Below are 7,431 nucleotides of genomic sequence, written 5' to 3'. Positions count from 1 at the left end.
CCATCAATCGCGGCACAGCACCACCAATACGGGCAGCTAAAGAAGAGACCATTGCTAAATTATCTGAACTAATCAAAATCCGGGAAACGTGTCAAAAATAGAAATAAAGAGCAAAGACACGGGCAGTTAGAATATAGGCGAAAACGACAATTAGAGCTGTCCAATCATCATGGACAGCGAGAATCAAAATTTGTCAAAATTGAAAATGATAGCAATGATGATTGGGTTTGGGATTTTGACATGGATAAGGTCTTGAACGCCTACCATATCTTTATTAAAAAATCAAAGGTTTGGCGATATGTATTTAATGAGAACGAAAGATAAGCTGAGGTAAAACGAACCATACAAATTGAAAATGATAGCAGCAATTATTGGGTTTTGGGTTTTGACACGGGTAAGGTTATCAATCCCTACCGTACCTTTGAAAATAAAAAACATGGACTAGATAAATCGCTGAAGGAAAAATAATTTTTTTGTCCCACCATTTGAACAATTAAAATAAACCAAGGTTCGGCGATATAAACACTTTTCAACATCCCCCCCAAACATTTCCTGAAAGTTTCGACTCAATCCCTTTAGAAGTTTTGAAATATTACAGATCCTCCTTTTTGACAATGAGATACGCTACGCTCTTTTGAGAATAAAGAGATCCGATCCTTTGACAATCTGCATATACATAGTGGCTTTTGATTTAGCGCAAATTTCCCTCTTGTAAATGGATTAGTGTGGTAGTAGTAAAGGAGATAGTTGTATCAGTATTGGTAGAATGTAAATATTGCCTTTTTGATCATCTCCCTTATCATTTCCTGCAAGGTACAAATTAATATAATCTGTCATTCTTGTGTTACGATCTTTATACAATCCATATGCACTTGATGTTTTTTATTCAGTTCAACACTCTCCTCAACATTTTCTGAAAGGCTCACCTGAATGTACTCAGTCTTCTTAGAAAGTAAATTTCAAACATACATACCTTTCTCAATAACATATACTATATGCAAACAATGAACGAATTGCCTAACTTACAGTCCTTGCCCTGAGGACTGTGGGGAGGTTGACATCCCCAAAAACATAATTACTGGACCTTTCAAAATACTGAGAAATATAACTCTTTCGAAATTTTAATCGGATGTGTTTTGGGGAATGATAGGCTTGAGGGGGGGGATAGGCATGAGAGCACTAAAACTTCCAATATCCAATCGTATGAGCCCCATTCGATCCAATGGTTATTTGAAAGATGTCGGATTCACTCCCTTCACGCGTTGGCCCAGTATTACAGTACTTCCAGGATTGGTGCACCCCTTTTGAGGGACAATCTAAGTTGGGATACCGATTAATTTTTTTGAATGTCATTTTTTCAGGTTTGGTTCCCGCCACGTTTGTAAATTCATTGTCGAAGAATCTTAATATTGTTCAAAATTTTGAGTCTTGCATTATTGATTTCGAAAAATTCATAAGAAAAATTCAATGATCTACCTGTTTCATTGTTACAGCTTGCCTCTCTGCAAGGCACTCAGACTCAATACGGTGATGCCTATTCAAACAAAATTTCCATGTATGTGCCTTAAGACTTGGTGTAGCTTGCCTCGTATATTTACAAGAGTTGATGGTGAAAAAAAGAAGTAATCCATTCGATCCTTAGCTTAGACAAACAAGAGGGGGATATTAATGCCAACATTATGATACCAGCTTTTTTGGACTGGGCACAATATTTTCATTCAACCTTTTCGTCACGTACTTAGTCTGACAAAACGAAGAAAAGATTCGCAAAGTAGAGAAAACGAAGATAAAACAGACAGTGAAAAATAGAAAAAACTGTGCAAATATTTCGCTCAAGACCTCCGCTCGACAGTCTTTTCTTGCTCGCATTGTCACGCATAGGAAGTGGAGTCTCAGACGTAATATGTATTTCGATTGATTCGCATAGATGTGCATGACTTACGTAACAAACTCAACTAGATGTTGATATCATTAGGTATATACATGCCAATAATTACAACCTCTTATGCTTGTTAGCCAAAAATGTTGGCCATAATTATTAAAACAATAAATCTGCTTCTTAAACTAAAATTTAGATTACCAAATTATCTTATAGATTTGGAAACCCCTGTTTTTCTTTTCTTAAAAATAAAAATAAAAATACTTTGCTTTTAATTTTAGTCCAAACCATCAAGAAGTCTATATTCAAAAATGAAACATGACACTCCTGTCTCCAAAAACAATCTAGACCCTTGATTTATTAATGTGAAGGATTTTCTTCTTAGGCCCCATGTCTGGTTATATTAATTTTTTCCCAAAGGTTTCGAAACAAAATAGTAAAACGGCGATCCTCACTTTTTTTAATAATTCTTTTAAGACCCTCATTATTTCATACAACACAGAAAGAAACAATTGAAGGATGAAATTCCTACAATTTACTAATATAAGAGAAAAAAAGTAATACATTTTAGGTAGCTCGTATTACACTTGATGAGATAGTGCTACATTTAACATTTTCGTGCTTCATCAGGTGTCTGGCAGGCTTGCTTATTGTAGATATATTTAAATAAAAAAAAAAATAGAAAAGCTATTCTAATAAACTGCTGTAGTACAATCTGAGCCCAGAGATTGGAGTTACCATTTCTCAAGGCACGTCAGGTTTTATAAAATTACAAATTGAGCTGTTTTATATTCAGAAGAACTTAATTATTATTCTAGGATACTATAATTCTAACTAAAAACCTCACATTTAAAAAAAATTTTTGTCAACAAATAATTTTAACGTTGACCTCACCAGCAAAATACTTTTGTATAAAATGTTATTTATTTTATAATATTAGCAATATCAGCATATAACTGGATATATAACGTATACAATGCAGGTAATTGAAATGTAAAAGCAAAATCATGAAGTATTTGGAATTACCATAAGATGCCAATTTCTTTGACGTGTTTTTGTTGTTGAGAAATGTTGTTCTTAGGGTTTTGGTTGTAATTACAACAGCTTCTTACATAAAGTCGTTATAACATAATTTGTGATTCTTCTTGGGTTTCCGTTTTTCTCTCCTTTTTTCTTTTTTTTATAGCAAGTGCTCGTCTATAAAGGCTCGATCAAAATAAAATCTTATCTCCAAAAGTGTTTGATGTTAGTCTGATCAAAAAAGAACCTTAAGTGCTTTAAAATTATTAACAAAAATGAAAAGACTGAAAAGGGGAAAAAAATTAAATAAAAAGATTACGAGACATCCCAGGTAAGAGCTAATTCATGCTTTATACACAGATTTACTTGGGCTCCTAAGAAATTCCTTTTATAATTCAAACCTTATTGTAAAAATTAATTTATATTAATTAATTAAATTAATTAATCAAATTAATTATTTTTTAATTAATTTTAAGTAATAAAATTAATTAATCAATAAATTTATTTTATTTTGATGCAAATTTTACTAAAATTAATTAAATAAATTTTTTTCCTCGGGATAGCCTAATATTAGAACAGTTCACAAGTGCTGCTTTTTCGAACAGTTTTTTTTACTACTAACTGTTCGGCAAAGAATATTTTTTTTTTGGCAACAAGAGCCTCCCTTGCTGTATTGCCACGGTCACAGGTTTCCTGTGAAACGTCACAGGTTTTTTTTTATGGTCACAGGCAGAGTTGCCACGGGTAGTACCAAAGTACTCGTTTTAGTACTTTTTGATCAAAGTATTACTTCTTGAATACTTTCTGCTAAAGTGGTTATTTTTCAATACTTTTTGTCAAAAGTAGTACTTTAGACTGAAAAGGGCAATTTTACAAGCATATTAAAAATGATAATCAAGATAACCAACTGGATTTTTTTGTATTGTTAAATTTCAATAAAAACCGATCTTAAAAAATTCAGCTTCTTAAAAAGACCCAAAAAATCATTTTAATTGCTTCCTTCCCGTTTAATTTTTTAGATTGGCTTGGTCTCAGTCTCACTTCCTCTAGCCTTAAATTTGCATCGGTCCAACATGAAGATTTGAGGAATTTTGAGTGACAGAATTTTTGTTTTGTTTTTATTTTATCAAACAAAAAATATTTCAATCATTGTTTTTAGTTCCTATACGAAACAGCAGCTATTTTACATAAAATGTCTTTTTTCCGTTTGCAATTTGAATCATAACTCCCAACCAAAAGAAAGCAAGAAATAAAAGAAGATTTTTTCTTCAACCACACAATTCAACCCCAAGAATGTTAGCCTAAAGCTGTTTTGATGGGTTTCACAGGTCCAGACGTACAAATAATTTTTAGGGGAGGAGGTCAACCAATGAAGAAAAAGTTAAACTCATTTTCAAAATGAACAAAAAAGTAGAGAATTTTTTTTTCTCGATTATATATGAATATAAATGAACACGAGGGGCACAAAAAGCATTGGGTTTTACATAACATAAACACCAAATTTATCTAGGTTTTAAATGCATAAACTCTAAAGCTGTCACCTGTTGGCTAATTAGTTCTCTTTCCTTTGCTGCTCCCGATAAAGTAAACTCATTGAGGAAAACAAGTAAAAAAGATCAAATTATGCAAAAACGAATCGATTTTTTGCCCGGGATTTTCACTTATGTAGGCTATATAGATTCTGGAAAAAAAATTTTTTTCAAATTTTTTATTTTTCAAGTTAAAAAAAAAATATCGTGTTCATGCATCCGCGAATATTTTGGAGAGAAATTTAAAAAAAACCAAAGGCAATACAAAAGGGACTTGGGATATTATAAATGAAGTCGTAAATAAGAAGAAAGAGACCAAGATTCCTGCTGGTCTGATCTTTAATGGTAAATTTGTTGATGGAAATGAAGAGGTGGCTAATTTGTTTGGTGAATATTTTCTAAGATTGGTAAACCAATAAGTGAAAATCCAAACGATGAAAATAATGAAATTACTAACACGTTTAGTGATGAAAAGGGGGTTGAACTGGCAATGTCTGCAGATGAGACGAATATTGGAGAATTAAAAAAGATAATAGGATTGGTAAAATTAAGTTCTTCAAGGTATGATGGAATTAATCTGAAAACGTTCAAGCATGTTATGGTACATTTGTTGCCTTGTATTGTTTATTTCATTAACCTTTCTTTGAAGAAAGGTGAATTTCCTACTCGGCTGAAAGAGGCTAAAGTTATTCCGCTTCACAAAGGGGGTTCAAAGACTGATCCGTCTAATTGGAGGCCTGTTTCAATATTGCCCCTATTTGCTAAGCTGTAAGAAAAATTAATGCATCGACGACTTTATAACCATCTTACTACTTACGGTTTTCTTAGTGGTACCCAGTATGGATTCAGGAAAAACCACTCTGCAATACATGCAGTCCAGCACCTACCAGATTTTATTAATGGTGCTCTCAAAAAAAGTGTACTGGTACTTTCAGTATTTATAGACTTTAGAAAGGTTTTTGACACGGTGGTTCATAAAATTTTATTGTGTAGGCTAAGCCGTTTAGGGATCCAAGGGGTTCTTCCGAAAAGGTTTGACCAGCGCATTATTCGAGTCTAAATTCAAAATTCTGTTTCAAAAACTTTTATCGTTAATTCTGGTGTGCCTCAGGGTTCCGTGCTTGGCCCACTTCTTTATCTAATTTACGCTGATACCATGCGTTTTTATATATCAGATGGACTGATAACGTCTTTTGCTGATGACACGTTGTTTACGATTACAGCTACTTGTCTGAACCAGTTAATTGAGAAGACAAAAAAAGCCCTCGCTGAATTGATAAGTTTTACAAATTCTAGCAATTTGGTAGTGAATATTTCAAAATCAAATTTCATGACATTTTGTAGAAATTGAGTTTCATGTGTTTTAGATAATAAAATTGTTGTTAATGGTGATTTTTTAAAGCATGTAAATGATGCTAAATACCTGGGCTTTAGTCTTGATTTTAATCTAAGTTGGAAATACGATTGTAATCTTGTGGCAATTAAGATTTCAAGAGGGTTGGTGTGATAAGAAGACTGAAAAATCAACTACCGTCAAATGTTTTACTTTTACTATATCATTCTATTGTTAGCCCTTATTTATCGTATGGTTGTATGCTATGGTTTTATTTCAAGTTTTAGAACGGTTCTAATTTTGCAGAATAAAATAGTTCGTATTTTAGGTAATTATATTCAGTTTGAAAATAGTACGTTGAATTGCTTTTCAAGTTTGAAAATTTTAAATATTTATCAGTTACGGGATTACCAGTTAGCAATTTTTATTTACCAATGTTTGAATAAGTGTTCACCGGAGGTATTTTGGAAAATTTTTAAAGCTAATTCATCTTATAACTATCATGAGACTAGAAATGCGAATGACCTTGCCTCTGAGCCCCAGGAGGCATGCTACCTAGTGGTCTGTTCCCTACATGACGTCTGCAGGTATTTTCAGCTTTGGCATTAACTCTATCGATAAATTAAATGTAGTGCTTGTTAAATTTCTGTAGATGGGAGAAAGAAATCGTCATCGAGAATGTCAACAGGGCGAAATTTTATATCGATACTGCTACCTATCTTAGTCGAAAAGTAAAGAACCAATCATCGAGAGTCATTTTCACTTCGACAATTGCATTAGCTATGCGAAAAAGATGGGAGTCGTTGATCTTCGGTAGCTATTAAAGAACTTTGGGTACGACAAGGTCCGAACGGCTGTAGCAACGATATGTCTATTTTGACCTACGATGACGTATATGGTTTTAGAGTTTTAAAATAATATTGTTCAATCCAAATAGAAAAACGTGTGATCACCTCCGCACGGTTTTTCGCATCGTGTAATTGCACCTGAAGTTCATACGCACAGGATTTTTTTAGACCATGTGGGAAAATGTGGCCTTAGAAATGACTGGAGGCCATATTAAATATGGGTTGATTCTTTGTCTTCATGTCAAAATTTTTGGCGGCCAAACTTTTTTCTTGGTTTTTGAAACCTAACTGTGGATTGATTTTAATTCCAATTGTATACGGATGATTTCGGGTCACATCGAATCAAAATTAAAATTACCATATTAAGCTCCGTTTCTTTTAAGTTTATCTGAAACTTTTTAACTCGAATTTCAATTCGCTTAATTTTTATTCTAATTTGTTTAATTATAACTTCAGCTTCGTAATTTTAGTTGAATTTTAGGCTAAGTCCCAGAGGTTGAACCTTAAAAGGAACAGGGACTAAAAAAGGTTGTGGGGTGGACGAGTACCCAAAGGTCTGAACACGTCTGAACAAAATTATCAACGTATTAAGATTGGGGGTCTTCAGATGTGATACGCACAAACTCTAACATTATCGTTTTAATATCTGTTTAAGGGAAGGCCGAAAGAACATTTATGTGTCACACGAAGGATAACGTATTCAATTGTGAATTTATTCTGCTTTCAAAGTGCCGAGATCGTAGCTTATAAGTCAGAGATATATTGAGAAAAAACAGGTAGTCAACGGGAGTAATGCCGTGTTTAGACGGACCGATTTATCAT

Source organism: Artemia sp. Qi Xiang Cuo, chromosome 15, assembly GCF_049724085.1.
Source record: "Artemia sp. Qi Xiang Cuo chromosome 15, ASM4972408v1, whole genome shotgun sequence".
In the NCBI taxonomy this organism is placed as follows: Eukaryota; Metazoa; Arthropoda; class Branchiopoda; order Anostraca; family Artemiidae; genus Artemia; species Artemia sp. Qi Xiang Cuo.
The sequence above is the reverse complement of the archived record's forward strand: the minus strand, read 5'-3'. Positions refer to the sequence as shown.